Below are 26,403 nucleotides of genomic sequence, written 5' to 3'. Positions count from 1 at the left end.
GCTTCAAATCAGAGGTCTAGAGCTCAACTCCATGAGCATACTGGGATACTGATACAGAGATACTGAAGACAAGAAGTCTGGCTCTTCCCACTGTGGTACACAGCTATCACAAGCAGTGAGCAGATGCATCTCCTTTCACAGGCAGTGACCATGGGGACCAGGCAATTGCTGACCTTATGCATTTTCCAGTCTGTTTTTTGATATTTGTATGTAATGTAGCAGCACTTGACATGCAATTTAAAGAATAACTTAATAGATGTGATGAAGATTAGGACAGGCAGGTGCATTTTCCACAAATATCGTCAAACCCACAAAGAATGAACTGCTTTGAAGCAAACAAGAAAGGTGGGGAAGTCTTATAGTTGTGAAGATACTTTCCCTTCTCCCTGACAATACAAGTTTGGCTTGGATCATTTGAATTTAACAGGAACTGCTGTTCGCACTAGAATTGCCCGATAAGCAGTTGGGCTTTACATGCCATGAGTGATAAGACGCAGACAGAAACTACATGCAAGATACACACTCCACAGTGGCAGGGATGTCCACGCAGCACAACCATGCTGGCCTCGCTCCAGTCTGGCCTTGGGGGAACTCCCCCTCCTGAAGTCAGCACAGCTCTTCACTTTTGTGAGAGCAAGTTTTTGTGTGCTGTCCCTTCCCCAAGCTGCTGTGGTTCAGCCTGCGTTCCAGAAGGTGCTGCTCTCGCCCGCAGCTCCCACTCTGTCAGCGCCTAGGGTCACCAGCCTGACCACCAGCAGCCACAAGTGTTCTTGGGCTGAAAGCGATCTTGAAAATTAAATGCCTGCGAAGAGTGGGAATTCCTGAAAAAGGCCCTTCTCTCTGCAAAGCCTTCTTGTTAAGTGGTATCTATTTCTGGACAGATTACAAACACTGAAGACAGTTGTTGCCACATTTAAAAATAGTCCTGGAGGAAGGCTTAACCTTTCCCTGACCAGCAGCAAATTATAAGTGCTATTCCTAGATCAAAAAGGCAATTATTTAGCAGATCCTATAAAGGAATGAAGGGATCAGGAACATCTTCACGTGTCATTACTTCTCAAGTTCCTCACCCCACCTAGCCCTGAGTCTGTATCCAAATAATTATCCTAGTGCCTAAGCTTCTACAGGTTGGGCAGCTAGAATCCGAGTTGAGTCCCAGAATCACATCCCCAACTTATTACGTGCCGTAGTGACAGTGATTGCAGTGGTCCACCACTCACACTTCATGTACTTAAAAATCTACAAGAACAGCAAGAAAATGCCCTTGTGTTTGAAACCCATGGGAATTTCTATTCACCCACTATAATTTGCAGCTCATTTAAGCTGCAGCTTTAACACTAACCATTTGTTTTGTAGTCTCTGTTTACACACAAAAGGCTTTATCTGTCTTAAAAACTAACCCTCGGTGGCAGCTTATTTAGCAAGGGCAGCATCCTCACTAAGGGCTTATATACACGTTTTGGTAGCACCATTTAAGGTATGAATTTAAGGTGATGTAATCAAACCAAAGCACAGTCTCTGTGGATGGTCTTACACAGGTACACATATAGCGTCTTCCACAACATATTTAAAAAAAATAGGAAAAGTTTTCATCTGTTAAATAAACCCCTCTTCTATTGAATTATAAATGATCATATCATCTTATGTAACTGTATCTCTAATAATTTAAAAGCTTATCCAAGTTGCAGTGGTCACTGCTCTGAAAAATCTTACTTCCGAGCTCAGTGTCAAGCACTTGGATCACATTTACAGCCGACTGCACACTGTGCATGGTTACACACACAAGTGCATCCACACAAGGTGGGAACTGAGAGGAAGCATCTCCCAGCCCCAGACTCTCAAAATTCCTGTTAGGCTCACATGATGCCACTTGACAAAACAGGTAAACCCAACTCCTTTCAGCTTGTTGCATGAGCAACCTGAGCCTGTGACTGCAAGTCAACACTCCATCTTCTCTGCTCTTCTGGCTCTTCACATGAAATATAATGGAACTGTACACTGAGGGACTATTTAAAATACCTTTCCAGGAACAGTCCCAAACAAATGCTTCCCTTTCTAGGATCAGATTTTAAAAAGGCTTGTTTGTACTACAGGGTTTACAAGCTTAGTCTTGCCTAACACTAAGGGAGGCACAGGTTCATGGCATGTGGGGTGGCTGGCAGGGGAACAGCATAGGTGCCACACTCATTCCCAGACGCATCCCACCCATCAGCTCCCACCTCAGCCCTGCACAGCACCCAGAAAACAGGGGAAAGCTGATTCCTCAGAAGATAAATTATTAAAAAAAAAAAAAAGCACAATACTTTCAACAAAAAGCCATGGGGACACCAGCTAGCTGTTAGAGCACTCTAGCTTTAAAACTTTAGGTACACATCCTTTCTGAGCACGACTTTATTTTTTTATTCCATAAAGCTGTGGCTTTCAGAAACAATATATACAGGAAAGGGGGACGTATTGCATGTCAAGCATATATATGCTTTTAATACATATATATTCTTTTAAATTTAAGTACAATAAGTAAGAAACAAACCACAGAGCAAAACCCATGGCTTTAGGCTCTGTGTGTATAGGCATGTAGACACAAACATTTCTTTGGGGCACGTGTTCATCTTATTTGATTCATGCTGTAATAATGCACAATTTTCATGGAGCAAAGCACTAAAGGATGTGATGTTGCATATGGAAATCCCTCATTTTCATTTTAAATCATTCTTTTGTCATGGGAAATGTAAAACAAACTAAAAATTAAAATATATAACAGGCTAAAGATGAAAGGTCTCATCCAAAGTCAATGGAAAAAATAAATTGACTTAATTTTGTTTTGGATTTCTCAGATGTGTCACTCTGTTTCAGGACTAACTGCCTTGCCATGAACAAAGGAACAGAGGGTGAGGTGTGTGCGCAGGCCAGTGGTCACGGCCGCAGGCAGGGCAGTGCTGGTGCAACTGTCCCAGCCCAGTTGTAATGAAAGGAAGCTTAAACTGGATTCGGGCCATTCATAGGTAAGACTTGCTGGCAAGTGAGTGAGTTCCTGACACAAAAACTGACCCAGTTCAAACTGGTTTCTCTTAAAAAAGGCAACTATAAAGCGCAGCAACCTGTATGGTAATGAGCTTATATATCTATATGCCAGGACACTAACTATGGGACCTCACAGTCCCAAAGACTGTAGGAAGATAAAGAACCCTATACAAAGTTTGGGAAGTTTAAGGTAGTCAATGCAAGGAACCTTGAAAGCAAGGAAGTCCTTTGAATGCACAGGTGGTATGGGCAACCAGACAGAGCTTTACAACGCTAAACACACAATCTAATCTAGAACTGTGTCTGTCTAAAGACAGCATCAAGAGAAAATCATGTCAAACGCTGCCTCCGTTCTCAACATCCATGCAATGCCAGGCCAGAAACGTGCAAGCAGTCTGCCTTATACCTACTGAAAGGAAGCTGAAAAGCAAGTTCCTCTTGAACAGGAATTCTGTAATCAGTAATGATAATGAAACATCAGGGTGGAGCTCAGCTACTCATTTCTTATCCTGGAACCACTACCAGGGACTGCCACTGCCTTCCTTGGGCCACAGGCAAGGACAACATCCCACTCCAGAAGCTCACAGACAGGAGTGAGAAACTGCCTTTTCAGAGCAAATAGAAAAAAAGACATCTCTCTGTCAACAGTAAGGGCTTTGCTACAAGTGTCTGAAACTGCAACACAAGCAAGGGACTTCAACTTCTGTGCAACTTTAGTGTTATCCTGGGATGGAGTGTACTGCTCAGCAATAGCACTAGTGATATGCAGGAAATTATTTCCACAGTGGTAATCTGAGCAGACTATTTGAGTAGAGATGCTACTTTTGTCCCTGTTTTGAATATCAGTCCATACACTGAGATACCAGCATCAAAACACATTAGGCAGGGCCATAAGACAGCATTGGATTAAACTAGTTTTGAGCCATTTGTGAATTTGTAATCCCTTAGGGCCATATTTATTTTCTTCACACCCCTTTGGTAATTGAGGAAGGTTTTGTATACTGCTGCATATTTTGGAGAAAACTCTTACAGCTGGATGCCACTTAATGTTTTTGTTAGAGTAAGCATGGCAATATAAATCCAGGAGTACCATAAAGGACACACACCATTGTCGTTAGGTACTTGCCCTCCAGAAGAGTGGTCAGGGCCCACACAAGGCTGGTATCCCTCTTTGTCTTAGGTACCTCACAGAAGACTTGCTTTTAGTAATTTACAGGCTAAATTTATTCTACTGACTGAATAAGGACAGACAGCATAAAGCACAATGAAATGGTGCAACTTGCCAAAGGTCGCACCAGAATGGGGTGCCTGTACCCACAACAGCAGACATGTCTCCGGAGCCTCGGGCCAGTGTCTGCCAACTGGAAGATGCTCCCTAACACATCTGATTGCAACCCTCTGCACAATTTTTGACTGCAGGTGAGATGAATTGTCATAGTACTCTGAAGTGGCTATGAGCATATATGCAGGCTTATTGAGCCATAAATCTAGGAAGCAATGTGTTCAAGTGATTTTCAAGTTCACCTAAGTTTTATGAAACCTATTTTTTAGCCAAACAACTGCAAATGAGCAGTGCCTGGTGACATTTTATTACATTTTCCCCTTATTATGCCTTAGTGGTAAATTGTTCTTGCCAATCAGTGTTGCAGTATCAGGGAGACTGTTACAAGACAGTCACCTAAAGAAACTGGAAATGAACGATTTGACTGTCTGTCTCTATGAAATGGCCTCCTTTTCATTTTTCAATGCAGCTTAGAGTCCTGATTAAAATAATAAAACAGTACAATGAACAATTAAGAGAGTGGAGAAGCAGGTATGCCACTCAAAGCTAACAGCCACACTATAGAAATGAATCAAAGTAACAGCAGCACTGAGTAAGGAGATGTTTATCCTGAATGTTATACCAAATATTCTTGAAATTGATGTTTTACAGTGATGCTATTAAGCATATTTACACCGTATTAATGGGGAAGAGCGGGCCACCAAGGATTTTTCTTTTCCAATTGTATTCAATAACAACAGGAATACCCGATTTATTAATTTACAACTATTCCTACATCACAGAAGAGTATCCAACCATGGAAACACCCATATAGTTATAGTGCTATTAATGAACAACACCTCCATAAACTGTTCAAAGACTGATGCAAAAACCAGGAGCTTAAAACTAAAGCATGTTTATATTTCTTTCCCATGCATTTTGGTTAATAGTGTTGTAAACATAATTGCCTAAGAGCCATTCAGTGGAATATGCATTTTATTCCCATTTCTAAGAAATTATCACAGGGTCACCCACTTTGCCACTTGTGACTTCTGTGGGCCCACTTAATGAATACCAGAAACCTATTGTGTCCTCCTCCTCTCTCGTATATTACCTATGAGTTGGCAGGCCCTGTTAACCATTTGGAAAGCAGGCCTATTGTGAGGTTAGCGGTTCATTTAATGCTGTTCCTCAGAGCTAATAAACTCACATTAGCTCGATTCTACATTACAAGTGACTGGCAAAGCTCAGACCTCCCTGTTGCATTCCCTGGCCATCACACAGCATGGTGCACTACAGTAATTAACATGAAAACGCATGCTAATTCTGTTGATATTTGATATAAAGCAGTGTTGCCTCAAAGTGGTTGTCAAAACCATGTTTGCTGATAATAAACGGTTCCTGTGCAAGTGAATGCGGCAGCCTGCAGCCTTGGTGTTTATCATATTACAGTGTTATGGGCTCTCAACTCTGAATATTCATGGTGGGAAATTAAGCTGTAATTTTTGGATGCTAACAGTAGTTGATGTTTAATGTCATTGGGTTTTGGTAGAGCTTTAGGTTGCATATGAAATAAAAAACTAGACATACAATCCATTTTTTAAAGTAGCAACTAAAAGGGAGCCTCCTAAAAAGTCACGTTTAGGCATCAAAATAAAAGACACATTCAAACAACTATATACTTATACAGTTTAGAAACAAACAAAACATTCGAGGTCCTAATTCTGTAAATTTTTATACACATGCTTCTCTAAATGTTTGGGAAATTACTATATTATGTCAGTGCCTCACTTTCAGCATCTAGTTTTCTAAACCCTAGGTCGACAGCCTGTTGAAACACTCCTAAGCAAATAACAAAACCAAAGAAGAGTATGCTAGTTATAAGCAGGACATAGACCCATCCCTGGAATGAGTCAATGGATCCACTTGCCTCCAGCTTGTGTTTGTTAAATACTCCAGAAAGATATGTTCATTGTTTTCAACAAACTGCAAGAACGATAAACAGTTTTGATGCCTGGGACAGAGCCACCAGAGATAACAATAGTACAAAAAGCAAAGACCTGCGGTTTTTCATGGTAGTCAGAAGATCAGGAGGAACATTCCTGGAAGAGGGCTTTCCCACCTCTCTAGGACTCTGACTACTCAAACTCAGTGAGTGGCTGGTAGCTACCCTACCATCCTCTAAACACACGTTGCACATGCACAGACAATGAGGTTTGATCTATTTGACTTGGTGTCAGTCACCAGATAACAGCAGAAGTGGCACAGCAACAGAAAAGCAGAAAACAGCACAGACCTTGAAAAGCCTGAAAAAAGAATTCATAAAAGGCACAAAGTCTGCCATCTGTTTTATTTGCTCCATCAGTTCACCTCTTGTACACTTCTTCCACTGAGCCCTGAAAGGAGCTAAAATATCTTTCCTTACAAATGGCCAAACAGTTATTAAAATCAGGAGACTCAAGCTTTTCATAAAGCAGGCTCTCTAGGAAGACTATTTTATCCCAACTCATTCTTCTTCCTAGTCCTCAGTAACTAGTTGTGAACACAGTGTTGCTTTACAGAGCTTGTTGCTCTGGTGTTACCCCAGAGCAATGAGTCTGTGGCTTTCAGTTGCTATGTGATTTTTAATTGTAATGAAGAAGTCCTTTCTGGTGTTCTTGTGTTGCTGAGGAATGTATGGTTCCTATCCCAGGCTGCAGTTTCTCACAGCAATCATATATTCCCTTGGATGAACATGTTAATTAAAATGTCATTGTGCCATTTCTTTCTGCATCAGATCACGGTTTTGTTTTTAAGAAGAACGCAGCAACAAGATGTGAGAAATACAAAAAGGGGTTATGGAAAGATAAGAGCATTACTAATTACACCTTCCACCTGCCTGCAATCCTGCTGAAATGTAAGCATGAGATCCAGCAAAAGCAACAGGCTGCAAATGGGATCCTGGGCACTGACCAGCTCCCCCTGTTCCAGTAGAACTGATCTGGATGACTTCAGTAGTTGTTCACGCCTTTCAGCTCTCAGTCACAAGGCTTGGACAGAAGACAGAGATTGATTTAACAGAGAATGAATGTAATACTCTGCAAGTAGCTCAGACGGCACCAATTAATCAATTATCCAAGTACATTCCACTTTAATACATTCATTACTATTCTAATCTTTAATCAACTGCTTGTTTCACACGCTATGCAGTTCCTCCATTTCTGCATGAAGAACAATATTCACTTCGCAAGAAAAAACACCACTTCCAGTGCCAAACATGAAAAATCAGAAGTGTGTTGACCGCCGTATGATGTGAACAATCTTGTAACTAATGGCTTACAGACGATGCTGGCACTTGCTGTGGCTTTGTTTTTATACCTGTTAAAAATATTTATTGGGGATTAGTAGCAGAAACTGATCTGAAGAATTTTTTTTTACCTTCACGTCTCAACCAGCTGCTGAATTTCCTAAAGTCTGGAGTGCTTTCAATCTGTGATTTATTTTTTTGTTTTGAAAAGGAAGAAGAAAGTTTCAAAACTGTTCGCATCACCTCCAGATCTTCAGCTGTATTGCTATCCTCTCCCCCTCTTCTGGCCCTAGTGTAGGGTAAACTCCATTCCCAGAGGAAACAGCCCAGCCCAGCAAGGCCTGATCCAAAGTCCATTTAAGGCTGGAGAACCTGTCCTTTGGCTTCAATGGCTGTCACAGCACATCCACAACACTGTTGTTACTTTTTTTATCCAAGTATTCTATAAAATGAGTGACCTTTATGTGACTGCTTCAAGTCTTAGTCTTTTTGCCCCTACATGAATTTCACATATTTGTTCCAGCACAGCTTCTGCCCAAAAGTGCTCTGAACACCCCCATCATCAGCCAAGAGCTGAGGAAGCTCTTTCTGTGAGACAACCTTTTCATGAGTGTGCCACAAAGGAGTCCCAGTGACAGAAGACCGGGGGTGAGGTGGGGGAGGAAAAGTGAGCTCTCTGAAGGTGAAAGTGGATCAAAAATTATCTGCAATAGTGAGAAAAATGCATGTGTTGATAACAAGTCTGGCGTCTGATGTACGTACATACTTCACTATCTAGCCTTTCATCAAGAGCCAGAGGATTTATTTTTCAGGCGTGAGAGATGGAACAGCTTAAAACAGTCAGTGACCACAGAAGAGATTAGCACGTTATTATCTTTGTAATCCACAACATTTACTTTTACAGAATTTATTGCAGCTAACACAAAAGTGATTAGTGTTCTGGTTTTGCCAAAGTAAGAGGTTGTTTATGACTCCATTCCCACTTGGCCTGTAATAGACAGATAGTGCTGGCTGGGAAGTGGCCAGCAACAGTAAGTTTCATCATCTACAATATACTCACAGAAATACAAATGACTTGTGCAATTCCTAATAAGCATCTGGATCTTCTAAAGTTAAAGCAAAGTGTTACGTTACCCGAGCCAGCAAGCACACAATAAAAGGTCGTGTGGAAAGTCCTTCAGCTTTTTTGCCTTTGCTAGATATGTGCTATTTTTACAAATGTGGACTAACCAGCCACCAGCATTCCAGGATCTCAGTCAGCCCCTGAAAAGTCATGACTAAAAAATGCTGAGATGTTAAAAATAATCAATGTTATTCTTTGTATGTGCATTCTAGCTTTTGAGAATTCAGGATTCATATTTTTCATTTTTGCCCCACATTTGTGATGGCTGGAAAGGGATTTATTTGTTTTTAAATGGAAGCCGAACTTCTCAGGCCATCACAAACCTTGAACACCTAAGGTTTTAAGAAGAATCCTCAGACTTTTTCAAACCTATGTGAGTTAGATGTTCAGTCTCTTTTTCAGAACAGCACGGGAGCCTGAGACTTCAGGATTGTGTGTCCCACCCCTTCCAAAGTGGACTTGTGTTGCTAGAGTGCATACCATTTCAAAAGGTATTTAGACTGCTAACTCCTACTAATTTGAGTTAGATACTTCTCTGTTTTCAAATGTGGCCCTCACCACCCTTTGTAAGCAGACCTTATTATTTTAGTTCTTTTGCTTTTCAGAGTTGTACTTCAAGTTGCCACATTAGCAAAAATGTAGAGTAACACTGGTAAACTGAAAGCACAGACTGATGGACACCTGTAGAAAAGTAACAAACCAGAAAACTTTCTTCTTTCCATCCCCTTACTTACACTGATTAAATTTGTTTCGATCTGTGTTTGGAGCAGACTTGGAGAAAGTCAAATTTGTTTCCTCAGACCCCTCTAATATATAACAGAATCAAACCACTCTAAGTGTAACAACTGAATGCTGCCAGTCTTCTATATATTATGAAGTTTTTAGCTCTGCAAAGACAGAGACATGAGAACACCCTTTAGTCTTGCAAATAACATGAAGTTTTACAAGGCAAATAACACAGCTTACTCCTATAAACCCTAGACTGTGATAGCTCTGCCTTGCAGTGAGTCCTCTTTGGTCTGTCACAAAACCAGCAAGCAATCCGTGCCTTCACACACACAACCCAGTCAAGATTCTTGCTCCACTTGGTATTTGAAAACACACCCCAGGTCTTAGTGTATTTGCAATGAATACCTCTACTAAATCTCTCCAGCACATAAATGTTACTTCGGTAAGAAAGATGCTAAAATCAAAAGGTGAAGAAATTCAACTGTGGGTTGATTCCTCTAGTTCTTCATTCATCTTGAGGCTGAAAGGACAACAGATAAACTTGTGAGAGCTTTCTTTTCTTCCCCAGTTTAGACTGCAGATCAAATATGAGTTGCTACAGAACTCTGAAGCAGATTAAGATTTCAAAATGTCTTTTCTCATTTAAAGGTTATGTCTGTATTGCAATCACAGTATCTCAAGTAGATGTTCTGGGCTGGCTTCAGACCACTTAGATCTCGTGCTGTGAACAGTGTGAGTTGGGTAGTACAGGGATAGATCAGTTTTGGCCTGCAGCCCAAATGTTTACTTATATCTGGGGAAGCCTTTGTGGCCTTTGCTGGGTTCCCCTGCTACACTGCCAAGATCCGCTGAGCCAGGCAGCTAGCTGGGCTTTTAGTCCCTGGCTTCCACATTGCAGACACGCGCTTCAGCACTTGTGTGGAGAAGGCAGAGCATACAACCACCTTGCACCGTCAGGCCATAAAATTACTAAATTGTTTGCATATTGAGGGTGCCACTCTCACCCTCCACCTGGCCTGGTGCTTTTTGAGGCAGCACCTGTGCTAACACATGAACCATGTAGCATACACAACACACACCTTCGTTAACCACACACACTTGTAAACCTCAGTTTGGACAAAACCTGCATGGTGCTGGACTAACACTTGGCCATTGTGCTGAGAATGTGCTGCCAGTTCACACAAACCTCCACTCTCCCTCCCAGCCTTAGTGCTGGCAGAAGGTGCCTGACCCCAAAGGGAACTAACTCCCTTGTGCTGGCCAGGTGCCAGAGCAGCCCAAAGGGGCCAGAGAAATGCCAGAGCTGTCCCTGAACACCCACATGTAGTAAAACTTAACTATATTTAAATTAGTTGTCCCTTCCCATTCTCTGTATGCACTTCTTACCTGCATCTGCTTCCATTGGGATCCTTTCTTGTAAAGTAAGGCTTTTAAGACAATAGTGCAAAAAGCGCTTGCAAGGATTCAGGTAATATACTTCCCAATCACGTGGCAGACAGGTGGAAAACATGAAAGGAAAACAGTCAATAGCACCTTGCTAGCTCACCCCCTCTGAACTGAAAAAAAAAAAAAAAATAACTTGGGGAGCTGTGAATTACTCCCCTATTGTTCTTGCTACACTATTATTTTGAAGTGGCTCACGCCTGTGTTATTTGGTTTCCTGCTTTGTTTGCCTTATCAGTTTGCTGGGTATGTGTAATTAAAAAAGCCCTGTTCTACCATCTCACTCGCAGATCCCTTTAGATAATACACCAAGTGTGATTGCAAGAAAAACACAATATAAACTTCAGCTGCTGCAGCTTCCTTGTGCATTTATTGAAACTCTCCCTTCCAGGATATGTGTGCCTCATCATAAATGGGTCTGTGCTACAAAATCCAGTATTTGTTTCCTAGTGACATCTGTGAGCACGACAATTTGTCGACATAAGAAAGCACAGACCCTGATAGCAGGCGAGGCTGGACAATCCTCCCCAATAACTCTGCATCCACAGTTACTGAAAAAAAAAAAAAAAAAAAACAAACCCAAAAACAAACCACAAAACCAGGAGCTACTAAGCATGTGGAGAGAGACCTACAGACTGTGGTTGCAGATTAGACCTAGACAATACATTTCTAAGTGCCAGGGTAGATATTCCACAAACGTTTGTCACAGAACAAACTGTGCCTCCTCTCCCATGCACACTCTGCCCTTGCTTTTTCAGCCCCAGCCACTGTGGCCAGTGCTGCCAACAACTCCTGCCATATGGAGTCCTTTCTCCTTTCACCTCTTCTCCACAGCCTCACTCCATATGACAGTTGACACCACCTCTGTTCTCTCTTCCTAAAATGGCGGGTTTTGTCTATCAGTGAATCTAGAGGAACTTCTAGGGTCTTCTTGTGTCTTGACAACAGTATCATTCCTTTAAGAACCAATTTTGCCCTTCTCTTGCTTCCTTCCACACTCTACTGTGTGACTACTTCTCTAGCTCACCACTCTAAACATGCCTTTTCCTTCTCTGTTTCATGCCTCCTCATCACATCAAATAAAAGCTAATTTTACTCACTTCCAGGATCCTCCAGAGCCTGTCATTCTCTCATACACTATTTATGCCTTCTCCCACCTTCAGTAAGCATATCATGCCACCTTTCATCAAACACAAGATACATTTTCAAACATCTTTTATCCTTCCTTCTGTGCTGTATCTCAGAGATGTGGATGTCCAGCAAGTTATCTCATTCACGCTTTCAAATCCTTCCCTCAAGTCTTCCTTGCCTTCAGACAGAAGTGAAACTTAGCTGCCCTGGTAACTATGCATGTGCAGAACTGATGTCCCCAACAAGCAGCTCTGTCTCCCTGCGTTTGCTTTAACCACATCTCTGGGTCCACCGATGGCGTCCTGTCTTATTCACACCAAGACATTTAGGTCAGGGGGTATTCTTTTCACTCTCCCCCTATGAGTTTGAGTTATGACTGGGAAGTGCTGCTTACACACGACTCCTCTGTAAACTGATGACTCTTGTGTTCCAGAAAAATAGTGGCTCAGGTCTATACATTAGCATTTACAAAAGTTTACATTTATACTTGCAAACTCATTACTTAAAGCATGAATACAGCCCCTAACTTAGAAATGCCTATGCAGAAACAGTTTTCTCAACAGGTAAGATAAAGTTCAATATCTTGGAAGAATACTTTCAGGAGATCGTGCTGTTGCTGTTTAACACTGTCCCACCATCTAAACCTTGGTAACAGGTGCAGCAATCCTATGCAAAAATAAAGCAAAACACATTCTTGTAATCCCTTTAAGGTGTGAAAAGCATATACATCACCAGTTATCACAGCTCAAATTGAGTGCTAATTTATAAACAAGCGACGCACGAACCTTTGGTAACACGCAGACCTGCAACTATCTTCTACATCCTATTTTCATGGGGATTAAAAGGGCAACCAAGGCCCTAGCTGCAGGCCCAGTGTCCAGCTCAGGAAGATGGGTTAGGTTTCAGTTCCTTTCAACACTGTCAGTGGAGCTGAGATTTGGTCACAGGCATTAGCATGGGTGTTAAAGATTAGCCCTTGGTGGCTGAGATACAAAGAGCCCGTCAAGCTTAGTGGTTGCAGGAGCTCTGGTATATAGCACAAAGAGACACCAAGTTCAGCCAAAGCTGAAAGACACTGTCTGGAAAGAGAAATAAATGTTTGCTTAAGGGCTTTTAACTGCTCATTTTGACTTGGGGGGCACTAGGCAGAATGGCAGAGAAGTAGGTCTGTAAGCCTTTTGTTCCTCTTCCTTTCTCCAGATACTAGGTAACAGTGCACCTGGGAGCAAAAGGATTAACTAAACATTTTTTCAAACAGCTGCCTTGCAGAAAGCTGGCTGCTACTGAAAGGTATTTAGGCAATGCTAGTATCACTTCAAGGTCAAAATTAGGGACAAGGTTAGTAGGGCACCCTGGTATTACAGTCAGCAGGGCAAAAGATGCTTTATCCCCCAAGTTGTCACGTTGCTCTTGGTCAAAAACAAATAGCAACAAATAAGAAAGGCCTATTCTTCACAGAAGGCTTGCGTTGGTTTAGCTAAAACCAGTTTTGAAGTCAAGTCAGTCCAGCAGGTATGAAATCCCAAGTGAATACACTTAACTTAGTGCACAGACATCAATTTAGCTCATCTGAGTTACTGAAGTAGGTTAAATCAATACAAGGCACTTGTAAATGGATATAAAAGAACATTCATGTGGAGTTTGTTTCAATTTAACAAGTAGCATTAGGGAGCAATTTTACTTAAACCCAAGCAAGATTTCTTTGTTGGCTACCCTTAAACCCTAGATTATGACACTAATTACCCAGATAGGAAGCACAGAGGAAAGCGAGTGACCCTTCTATCTCCAAGCAAGCTACCCTGAGTCTCTGCACCAGATCCCACAGCAGCTGAATGTGAAACTGACTGTCAGAACCTCCTATCCTAAGCCTCCCATTTTTGGGTCAGTGACACCACTGACATTCAATGTCAAAGCATGTAAACACCAGTCCCATGCTAATGCTGAGAGAGTGCCAGCGACCTTCTCCAGTAACCCCTGAGACACTGCAAACAGCACAGCTTCCATCTTCGAGGCCAAGTGTGTGCCGAGTCAGAAGCAGCCAGGCAGCGTTCTCATACTGCTCATGGGAAGATCTCAGACTTGGTTTGGATACCAACAACAGCCAGGCACATCTTCAAATGGCCCTGTAAAGGCAGAGGCAAACATCCCCTCTACCTGGTTGTAAGCTGGTGCTTTCCAGGAGACGCAGCCTGACCAGAACTGCCTCTGCAGCCATGCAGCTGTTAGTATGCCACACAGCATGCAAACTCCCCATCCCAGTGGAAAGCAGGAAGGCAGCTGCCACTCCAATTGCCCAGATCACTTCTCCCCTCCTTAAGTCCATGTCCAGCCTTTGAGAAGGTTGTAAAAGGATTTAATATGCTATAATGCTTATCTGAACTCATCCAGATTGAAGGTAGTGCCTTCCAGCCCTCCCTTCCTCAATGACAGGACATTATTTCCATGTCCCATAGTTTCTTTCCTAGGGCTGGCACAGTAGGGTAACCTGTCACAACCTGTCTCCATAGAGACAAACTTCATCTCTTCCCAGAACCACCCAACCCAAAATAAGATAGAGGGCAGCTGTCTCCAGGGAAGGATGCAAGGAAGAAGAATAATTATTAAACAGGGATGTTGGAGCATATATGCCCAGGAAGCAAGTGCGCCATTTGGCCCTCCTGCTGTGACAAGCAGGCAATAATCTGCCTCATCCAAGTACTGTGGGAAGGAAAGTCCCCTGAGCAAAGCAGCACACAGGCAATAGTGCTACTTCTTCCCCAGAAGCAAAGCAGTAGGGTTGGATAGGCCCACTAACAAAACTGTGATTGCAATCATACATTTTTTCTATTTATACCAGAGGCTAAATTAACAGATTTATGTTTACTTCCAGCCACTGCTACCAGCCTTAAGGGGAAATGGAGCAGAATGAGGTCAGCAGAGGTCATAGCTCATTTAACCCATCAGTATAGTCAAATTTGCTTAGCTGAGCTTTGATTACTTTTCCAAACTTCAAGGCTGGTTTGCAGTATGATTTTTTTTTTAGAAAGGGAGGAATAAAAGGCTAAAACTAAGGCCATGCTAAGATATTAATAAATCACTCAACTAGCAAAACTATTATCTTTATTTGGGAAGCTGAATGTTTCTGAATATTCAACCAAAACCACTCAGCTCTGACCATCTAGAAGCCTTACTCCTGGATGAAAAGGGGCCTGTAGTACGATTTACTAGGCTCGCACAGGGCTAATTATACTTCCCATGGGATTAAGCTGTCATGCAGTCACAGCCGTTACAATACCCCACTCAGCTCTTCTTCAGACACACAGAGAGCAGGATGCTGCCCTTGCAAGCTTGCCCTGTGCATATTTTAGCTTGATACTTTATTTTAAGGAATCAAGTCTCACTTAAAGATCAGCACTCTCTAAAGCAGAGGAGGCTCTGAGTCAAGCCATTGAAGTGTTTCGCAACTGCCACCTTCACTTGAGAGCAGCACTACAGAGCACAACTGGAACTGGCCTCTATCAGCACTTAAGTGTGACCACCAGAAGCACGGCTACCACAAGCAATAGTTAACCCAGCAGGAGCAAAGAAAATCACAGCCATACAGCCACAACAGCATCATTTCAGAACTCTTACATACCCTGTGTAGGCAAAGAAGAAATGAAAAGGAGATTCGTCCTGAATACTTGGAGCATTTCAGAACAATAATCCCTCCCACCTTTGACTGCCTTTGCTGCTTCCCCAATGCAGCCTCCAAGGAGGGGCTGGGACAGCAATGCTGACAGCCCGAGCTATCAGCACTAGTCCAAGCTGGCTCTCAGTAGCGGGGCTTCGACATCTAACTGAAGAGTAGCATACACCTCCTGTTAAACAAATAAATAAACAGTGCTTTGGTCTGTTAAAAGAACCAACACTGTGCTTCCTTCTCAAGGTGAAAAAGCATAATTAAAAAATCAGGGAGTGTAGTATCACCATCTCAGAACAAAACAGAATTCCTGCTTGGTCTGGGTGAGGCTGGCAGAGAGCACCAGATATGCCAGATTTTGGATGTCCTGCCAATGCTGGACTATGTCCAACTCCCAAAACATAGCTTGTACCTATCGATTCAACACAAGGGAAATTTTTTTTATCAACCTCTGGGGGCTTCTTCACTGTCTTTTCTTCCACAGCCTAGGACACATTCAGCTGTGTCCACCCTAGCTTCCCCATTGACTTCACATGAGACAGAGTGCTTTGCCTTTATCCTCCCTGTATTTGTCATTCCTTTTTCTGTATTATGACTTTTTTTGTTATTTTTAATGGTTGCCTCTCTTTTGTATTACACTTTTTATTAGTGCTTGCAACACTGTACCCAGCAAAATGGATTTTTAACCTGTGGAAGCTTGTAAATAATTCAAGTATTAGGGGGATAATCATGACTATTTCATGGAAATGAAATTCAGGTAACTCCACCAGGGATGAGAAACCCATCTCCTGGGCTACACATCCAATTTGCTTCTCATACAAAGCTAGTAAAGAGTAATTTCAGTAGGATCTGAACTGGGCACTCTAGTCAGGGAATGAACTCAGTCATGACCTAAAGCTCACTGTAAAGCTTGCCACTAATTCAGGGACACTTATGTGACATTGTTTTGGCTTTATAAAAGGGAACCAGCATGCTTTTATAAAAGAAATTATAACAACAGTAAACCAGGGACACCACTCCAAGACACAATGTGCTCCTGCATTTAGTTCTCCACTTCTGAACCAGAGACATACTTGGAGCCCAGAGTTCATCACACTGCTTAAAAATTAGCAGAGATGCACACAAGTTAGGGCGATGCATCCAGTATAATCTCAGAAGTGACTGCCACCTGTGCTAAGGACATTGACAGCAGTCTGAAGCTAGTATATTGGGTGAAGTTCAAACATGGCAACAAGCAGCTCCTGGAAAAAGACAATTTACCCTGCCCAGAGGCAGGTGGCCCATGGCAAGCCATATTGACAGACCTGTACCACAACCAGCAGCCGAGTGATGACTTTACCTTTACAACTTTCTCTGTATATCTATTTTCCATTGAACACACTTTTACAACAAAGCAAGTATCTTATGATTGACACTGGGATGAAATATGAGCAGTAAACAACTTCTTAACACTTTTAAAGGTTTTTTTAAAATGTTTCTTTTCCTAAACCAGGTAAACAAGCCGAAACTACGTATTTCAGTGAACTGAAATCTGATGGAAAGTTCAGTCTAAAACAGATTCAATTATTATTGTTCAATTAACACAAATTATTTTGATTTGTTTCTTTGAAAAGCTGTTCAATATCATGTCATACATTTTCATTTTTAAGTGAAAGATAGTGTCTGATGATTTCAGCACCTTTCCCCTTGTTCTTCAAACTGCTCCTTTCTCACAGGAAGCTTCCCCATCAGACACTTTCAAATTTTTTAAAAAAAGTTCTCAAAATATCTACTACTAGCTCTAACTGAAGTCTACATACAGGAGATCGGAGCAGAAGAGCTTCTTTCACCCTGTGCAATAGTCCCGGCAAGAACATCTTAAACCTCTTCATGTCAACTCAGCCTCTGCATCCTGCCCTCAGGTACCCACACCCCAGAGCCATTTTTGAAGCTGACTGATTCTACAGCCCCTACACTGTGCTAGAACCAGCTCCCAGAGTTTTCATAGCCTTTAGCATCAATTTGAATGCATGCCGAGCTGACCAGTTAAAAAACAAGACCAAAAAACCCACAACCCACCACCACGTCCTCTTTCCAGCCTGGTAGACAGACACGTCTGACACTGCCTTTCCTTCTGTGCCCCCACACCAGCAGTACCCTGTAGTTTCAAACCCAAAGCACCCGGTTATACTATTTCTGTCAGGCAGAAGCCAGCTCCCAGGTGAACTCCAGCGTGAGCATGGCATTTGTATGATGACTGGATGGATGGATGTGCTCTCACTTCTAAGCCTTAAAGAAATGAAAACTCATCTATGAAAGTTTCACCAAGGGGAGGGGGGGGGAGAAGAAACAAAGGCAAGGTAACATGGTTTCAGAGAAGACAGCCCCTCGAGCTATTTCCAAACATCAAAGAAAAAGGCCTCCAGCCTGTTCTCCTCATCTGATACCTTTGTTCCCCCAACTCCATGCCTGCAGGCACTTTCCTAGTGATGCACAAAAGGCTCCTACAGCCAATGGACAGCTCTGTGTCCACACACTTTACCTGCCTCCTGCTCTGATTACCTCACACTGTCTCTTCAGACCAAAGTTCATTTCATATGGAAAAAGGCTCTTGCTAAGCTAGGTGGGACCAACCAGGGAGTCTTGAGTCCCAGAAAACTCCAGGGTTCTGTATCAAGGCATGCTCCTGCACAGCCTGTCTGCTACTTCATCTGCAGTTACAGTTCAGGTGAGTGCTTCTGCTCCACCCTCAGATTGTGAGGCATATACTTGGGTGTTTCCCACTTCCTCACCTCTGTTCACAGTGATTTCCCTTCTACAGGTCTGCATTTTTTTTCTTATGTTCCACTCAAGGTTACCTTTCCCTGCTCATCTCTCCATTTGCCTCCATGGCTTTGCAGGGATGCTGGACAGGTTTCAATGTTTATAAAGCATTCTTCACAACCACAGCATGCCCACCTGCCTAGAACTGCTGCTCTTGAATGCATCCTTGTCATCACATAGGCTCCCATGGGGCAGGGTGCGAGTAGCAAACCAGGCAGGCCAGAAGGGGTCTCTAGAAACAACTCTAATCGTGGCTCCCTCTTACTTCCTTAATCACATAAGGAAGGCTCCTGACAGTAAACTCCTTGCTTGCCATCAAGACCTGCTGTTATCTGTGTGCAAATTCAGAAGTAGTGCTGATGAAATTGCAGGCAGGACCTGTCAGTGTAGCACTGTATATGCGTTCAACCTGTTGGAGCTTTTCATAGATCAACACACAATGTATCCTTGTAACAGCAGCATTTCCCTTTCACATCCCAACCTACAAAGCTTGTGTGATTAAACTCAGATAAACTTATAACGAACTGCTGCTCGCTCCTGGCCCTGCACTGCCACACATCTTGAAGCTGCTGCAGACCCAGCCAAGTTAAAACTACCCCATGCTGATTTTGATGGGACTAGTCCCAGTGCTAGCCAAGCTGAGACTTGTGATGCTGCAAGAAGCAGGTTTGTGTGCAAGCAAGGAACAAGCAGCCTGAGATGGTGCTGGCCAAGTGGAAGGTGGGAGCGCTTGCCTCTGTCAGCCAGCACACAGTGAAGGCAGCATGACACTCTCCTCTGTGCTGAAGGTTTGGGAGGGCTTTTCTGCCTCCTCTGTTTGCAGGGGCTTCCCTGGAGCTAGATGTAGTAAATAAAACAGGTTTTTGTTCATTGCCTCTCCAGTCCCTCCACATAGGGGTTTTAGGGAATTTCTCTCAGCAGCAAATGACAAGAAAATGAACAGGCATGAAAATATCCTAGGAACACCAATTATTTCCACCATGTAAAACCAGGGGTCTGATCCAACCTTCTTTGAACCCAGTGAGACTTTTGTACTTGCAATGAAGGGTGTCCTAAACCTAAACGCTTTACTCCTACTGGTTGGCAAGAAAAGCTAGAAAAGGGAGCTCACTCTTGGATCTGGATTTAAATCCAGGTCTGTAAGTATACGCTGCCTTGTAGACACACGCTGCCTTACAGACATGCTGCAAAGCCAATGAAATGCCTTTGCTGGTCTTTAAGTAAAGGCACTAAACTTGACACCTGACCCCCCGAGTTTCATGCCATTTTGAGTCCTAGACATCAGCAGCCCCACACAGCTGGGGGACGGTCCCTCTGCCCCACCAGGGGCTCACATCTCCATTGCCCCCCATCCTGTGGCAACTGAACTTATCTTGCTCAGCAATCTGCCTTTTGCTAGGGAGTGCTGATAGGTTACATTCCCCATGTAACACAGACTTTGTAATTATTTTACAAAAGCACCAAATTCCTTGTCAGCAGTAGCCTACCAAGTGGAAACAAGAAAAATCAATGAATTCAGAAGACTGTAGAGGAACAAAGGAAGGAAAAAAAAAACAACCAACCAAAACAAAAAACCCCATTGAAATTAATGCTTCATTCACCTGAACTGAAGAAGATACAGTACTGGAGTAGCTAGGATTTTAATTTAAAATACCTAGTCAAGACCAGAACTTGGCCTGGGCTGTGGAGTATAACCCAGCTCTTTCTTTCCTTTCCAAGCAAGTGAGAAGCTGGGATATATTTTTTCAGCAGTGCTATCACTATAAACGGTATGATTTTTCCCCAATTGCAATGCTTACTGCATTTTACTTAAGTTACAGTGTAGCTTAACACAGATCTGTCTGCCAGTTAGATGTTTTGAAATGCCACCCATTCCTGACCTGTGTGATTGAAATGGAGGGATTACTCTGTCCAGATGTTTAACTCCCTGCGAAGCATGTGGCCAGAGAAATCCCTGTACTGCTACAGCTCTCAAGTCACTGAAGTCAGGCAAAGCTACTCCATTACCAGAAGGCTTCAGTATTACTGGATTTATCTTGATTGCCCATATTTCTAAAAAGCTAAAGGGTGTTTCACACCAGAACACGGAGAATTTCTTACTTCATAATTGAAAAATGTACAGATAGAACTACTGCAGAGAGGTGAAAAGAAGGAACTGCCAAGAAAAAGAGTATGAATGGCATTATTATTTTACATGCCATTATCAGATGACAATGGCAGCATACCTGGATGTATTTTATAATGACATTTAAACTTAACATTTTTCAGTGTTAAAAATTGAATTCCACATCACACATGATTCTGAGTAGCTTTTTCATACAAAACACTCAAATTAGTCTATTTAAAGTAGGCAAACATTATAGGCTCTTGCAGAAGTGGTGATTCACAACAGAAAGCAGCAGAAGCACAGATTACCACAGGGTTGGAAGAATTCCCTCTGTCTACCCTGGATCACAGTCCTTCCTTCCAGTTCACTACCTTTCTTCACCCAGCAGCCAGAAATTAAGACCTTGAAAGCCCAGGACAAAGTGCTTCTGTTTGCAGAGATGACAGACAGGAGTGATCCGCTGTGTCCACCTTGACAGGTTATTTAATCCAAGCACAGGACCCAAGCGGTGTGGTTAACACTATTTCTAAAGGTAGTTAAGCTCAATGCTAGGTCAAGGATCTCTGAACAGAGCTCCACTGCATGGTGTGGATATGCCTTGAGACAGATATCATTAGCTGGTATTAATCCTGACAGAGCACCCTGAACACAACATCCTTAAAAGGGCTTAGCTGGGAGTTAGGCACTAGTTAACTTATAAATTAAAGTGTGAATTACATTAAAGCATGAAGAAAGTAAAGGGCAATTTAAATTTCAGTTCATTATGAAGTCAAAGCAAGGAAGACTATTTACACCAGCTAAGGATTTGGTCTAGTTTCTCCTCCTCATGATTTCAAGCCCTGTTTTGTTGCAGGAAAAGCTGTGTGATGTGACATTATTCTGCTGCATGACACTGGAGATTCACATCAAACGTTCTATGTATTACTTTAATAAACATTTAGACCACTTGTAATGCATTTCATAGTTTATGTGAAGATATCAGGGGGCAAGGGAACAGCAAACAACTTTCCGTGGGATTCTTTGAATTTCCAGTTAAAAACATTTACCAATATATCATTATTATAAGCTTTTTGTTTAATTCCTTGCAATAATCATTCTAAACAAGGTTGTGCACTTCTAACACTAGAGACAGAACTGAAAACAGTAAAGTGCTCTGAAGTAAAGGGAACCGAGCATAAATTGTTGATCAAGTTGCAAAGAATCACAGATATTATTTAAACCACTTTGCATGACAAAACCACATCCAAATCCTTCAGAGAGATTGTGCAAAATTCTAATCTTTAATATGAAATTTATAAAACTGTGTCCCACCTTTGTTACTGAACATGATAAACTCATAAGTATACATCTCATGGGCTCAAAATCAGTATTTATTTCTCGCCACATACAATATACCTATTTGCCTTGATAGCACCTGTGAGCAATTTTCTGTTAGCTGGAGGCAGTTGCTCTCCAGCCTACAGGTCCCTTATCTGGGATTGCTTGGGGCCACATCTGCAGTCCTAAGCTGAGGAGTGCCTGGAAGTGTTCCCAGGCACTGATGCCAACTGGCAGGGAGCAGCCTAAATCCGCAGTAGTAACTGCTTCCATGCTCAGCACAGGGTGGCTAGGTGCTGACTGCCAGCAGAGAAGGTCTCTGGGCTCTCCCGGCTGTCAAATCACGCCTATAATGTCTGAGGAGAGCAGTAGCTGGAATAGGGCATTTATTTTTTTTCCAGGAAATAATCTAACAGCGTCCCGGGGGAGAGAAGACAAATACTAGCAGACATACTTGCATTTATGATCATGTGGGCTGCCACAAGCCTCAGTCTTTCTCTCCATAGTGAGAAGGTGAGCAAAGGGAACCCATGGCAGGTCCTGCACTGTGCCACCACACAGAAGAGCCTTCACTTCCCAAGGGAAGTACATCCAGGCTCGAGGTGTTCCTCCCTTTTCTCCTACTCACTGGCTGGTCAGCAAAAATGTGCTGGGATACAAACGCCTCTGTGGTCAGCGCAGCTCTGAGGATAAGGAGTACTCCTGGGCAATCACTGAGCCACTGCAGCTTCTTCTACAGGACAGATAACTCCTGCAGCAGCCCTGCACACAGAGGGTACCAAGAGGATTTTTTAAAATAAATTCCTCATTCCTCCATGTATCCTAGCAACACCTCTCTGAGGTTAGAGATGCAACGCCTTGCCCACCTGTTGCATAGAAAGCCTAAGGCAAGATACATATTGCTTTCTTCCTGGCTCGCCAGACTAGTATGAAGTCACAACGATTAAGGAATATGCCACAATCAGCATACCCCAGTCTCATATGCTCAGTCTGGGTTTCACACACAGGCATTTGCATCTCTAAACATCCTGAACTCTGCAATGGCTCATGCAGCGTGCATGTGGTCCAAGGAAAGGCCTTACTGACACAGGCTGAGGGCTTTGTGATCAAGGCAATAAAAAGAGGGTGGCCTTAATCCCTGCAACAAAAATGCTTTATGTGCAGTCACACCATGCTGAAGGAGCTCAGGTCCTGAGCAGGTATCTAAAGATTTCCAAAAGATCTGTAGGTCTCAAATGTGCACAGTAAACAAAACTGAAAGAAAATTTGACTCCTCCCATGCCCTTTCCTTGAACCTGATTGAGTTGCAATATAATAATAGTAAATGAGCAGCCCTGGTAAAAAAAAAAACAAAAAAACAACAAAACCAAACCACAAACAACAAAGCCAACAAAAAAATCCCAACACAAACAAAAACCAAACCACCAACAAACCAAGAAACCTGCTGAAAGGTTGAAAAGCAACCTTTCGCATAAGAGATGCCATTCTTCCCATCTTCCCACCCCCCCCCCCCCCAAAGCACTCCTTTGCATTTTCCATTTGGGGGGGTGGGGGGAAGGATATAGAAAATGTTATAGAAATGATCATATAACTTTAAAATTTTGTTTTAGATAACAAATAAAAATAAATTTCATCGAAAATTAAAAAATAAGGCCTGTAAAAAAAAATCTGTAAACAAAAAAAAATTATTATGGATCACTTTCTACACACAGTAATGATGGTCCTTTCCCTGCAATTCCCCTGCTCATCAGATTACATTTCCTTTCTCTGGCTATCACTGACCAAATCCTTTCAGCTACAACATGCATTTGTCACTTAAACCTCAGTTACCTTAGTTTATCGTTTATCTGCATTCCTGCAAAGCAAGCAAATAAGAAATGACAGATTTTGCTGCTTTTTTTGTGTTACTGAACTAATCCACTGCTAAGTCCATTTTATACTAATATATTAAAGGGAATTAAACGGTCGCACAGGCACATGCAAGGGAGCCTCTGTCCTCAAGGCCAATAGGGAAGATGAGGTTATCACTGCCCAGTCAAAGATACATCATTTGCTGTAGCTCTCTCTTATTCATCTTCACTCAGAGGAAAATACGGGATACTTCATAAGTGGTTTTGGCACTTGTGAGTTATCCCTCTTTCCCCACTCATGAAGATAAATGCTGTAATGAAACACAGCCATCGGGTATTCTCTATATTTGGAGCACTTAAAGTGTGAACAATAATTATGCCTTTTCATTGGATAAGTTAAGGTTGACTGCCCAGCTACCTGGGGAAGACAGGAATGATTTGCACTAGCTCACAAGCAATGAATGGAATAAGGTGGCATACCTCCTCCCTCAGCGACGGTTATTCTGCTAATCTCAGGCTGAATAATATGCTCGGTATGTCAAACCTTCCTTTTTACTTTAAGGCTACCTGGCAGCTGAATCTGCAGGCTGAGATGAGTCCAGCTGAGATGGCAGCAGCCACTTTATTAGTTCAATGTATGTTTGTTTCTGATGCTTCTGTGGAACCATTGACTAAGTTGTTATAGCAAGTGAGAAAAAGATCTTTGTAGGTAAGATTTTTTGCAGGTGTCACATCAGTTTTAGGATGTGGCCCTGGCTTGTGCCACACAAACAAAACTGCCTTTCGGGTGACAGACATCATAAGTGAGAACTGGATCATGTTTTCTGTGTGAGATAAAACTTACTGCATTCATAGCTGTCATTTTTTTTTTATAGTGCAAGAGAGGAAATTCAAGTATTTAAAGTTACATTTAAATATGAAAACCTGATAGACATATCTGGCAATAAAAACACAGTTGGTAACAACACACTGAAAATAATGCAATGGTACTACTGCACAGGAGGCTGAAACCCTGTCTCCGGTTAAGTCCAAGGATGATCTGCAGGTGAGACAGCCTCCTCATCTATTTAACACAAGGAGTAGCGTTTGTATTTGTATATTGTGCAGTACCGGGCAGAAATATCCTCAGGAATCCATCATCTAGCACTGCACAAATTAGAACATAAGGCGTAAGCCCTGGAAAGACAGTTCTTCAAATGCAAGGCAGGAGTTATGTTTGTATTTTATTCAAGTGGAAGAGATGCACCATTCAAAGCCAACAATTTAATAACAAATCAGTGGTTGTTTCTGATGTAAATATGAAGCAGTTGGTAGACATAGGACAGGTTTGGACACAGCTGATCTATTGCAGCCTTGCAACACCACCAACTCCCACATCCACCAGTTATTTTTGTGCAGCTACTAATGCTAAAGATGTGTTAGGAAAATAAATCAAGTATTACTGTGCCCCAGGGAGAGCAGTTGCAACAAGAAGCAGGTTGTGGGTTAAAATAGCCAGGTGCATCTTAACCAGTATACAAAATGGTCAAAGAACAGCTGCTTGAAGACACTCCTGAGGTCCTGGCACATACTATCTAGAAAATATTAAAGAGTATTTCAAAGCACACACTGGCTCACATTCAGCACCCAGAAGCTATTTTAAGTGCTCAGTGGACACAAACTAGCGTTACGAGGGCACTTTTCTTTCAAGATACATCAATACTTTTTGAGCCAAATAATCCCATTAGAGGCCTTTGTAAACACTTAAATCTGATGAAGTGGCTGTGATGATCTCATGTTAGGAAATGTTCAGAGGCTGAACTAGAGGTTCACTTACCTAGAAAGAAGGAAACTAGAGGTTTTCTTACATCACTTGAAAAGAAAGTCAAGCTATTTGCTGGGCAGTTTTGGTGCTGTGCCTATCATGTAAAATCAGCTTCCAGAGAGAATCTCTGGATTCTGAGGAAGCACCTATTGGCACAGAGCAGCTGGTTCAAGAAAATCTTGAGCCAGAGCCTACAAAATAAGGGGTTTTAACTTACTGAGCTGCAAAGCCATGGCTAAAAAAGCACAGAAAGTACAGCCCTCACCTCCTGGCAGAACAACAGCCTCAGATCCAAGAGGAAAGGGTTCCAGTCCTTTTCTGGCTTGGCCTCACATCACCTCTCTGCCTCAGTTTCACAAAACACTTTAAGATCCACACACAGGAAGTATATGAAGGAACACATAATGCTATTATTACCCAATGATATGGCTCTATATTTTGTGAAGGCATGGACAGTCACAATGAACACCCTAAATCAGAAAGATGGGAAGAAATACAGAAACAGAAGCGGAAAAAATAGAATTATGACACTGATAGAGAGAAGAGTAGTAAATGGCAGGAATTTAGAGATCTTGGGAAGCACTCTGATATCAGCACGGCAGTCTCAGTAAAGAAAATTGTTAAAAATATGACCAGAAGGGCCTCATCAGAAAGAGTCACCCAAAACTGGGGGTTTTTTTTGTAAAATATTTCAACCTCCTTTTCCTTTCTGTTTTTGAAAGCTTAGCTGTACAGCCCAGGGAGGCTTGAACAACAGTGAACTGTAAGCACTTGTGTGCTGCTCTGAATACCGAAACACAAAAAAAAGCAGAGAGTGAAGAGAGTGAAGGATGCCTAAATAGACTTCAGAAGGCTCTCACCTCTCTGT

The 26,403-nt window shown here is 42.3% G+C and overlaps 1 protein-coding gene across 6 annotated transcripts in view; it reads right to left on the bottom strand.

Annotated features, from left to right (window-relative positions):
* The window catches only part of ERBB4 (erb-b2 receptor tyrosine kinase 4), a 640,461-nt gene that overhangs the window by 282,512 nt on the left and 331,546 nt on the right, over positions 1–26,403 (bottom strand). The window lies entirely within an intron of this gene.

The sequence above is a fragment of the Falco punctatus genome, assembly GCF_963210335.1.
Source record: "Falco punctatus genome assembly, chromosome: 8".
Classification (NCBI taxonomy): domain Eukaryota; kingdom Metazoa; phylum Chordata; class Aves; order Falconiformes; family Falconidae; genus Falco; species Falco punctatus.
Note: the sequence above shows the minus strand (reverse complement) of the source record. Positions and strands in the feature narration are given on the sequence as shown.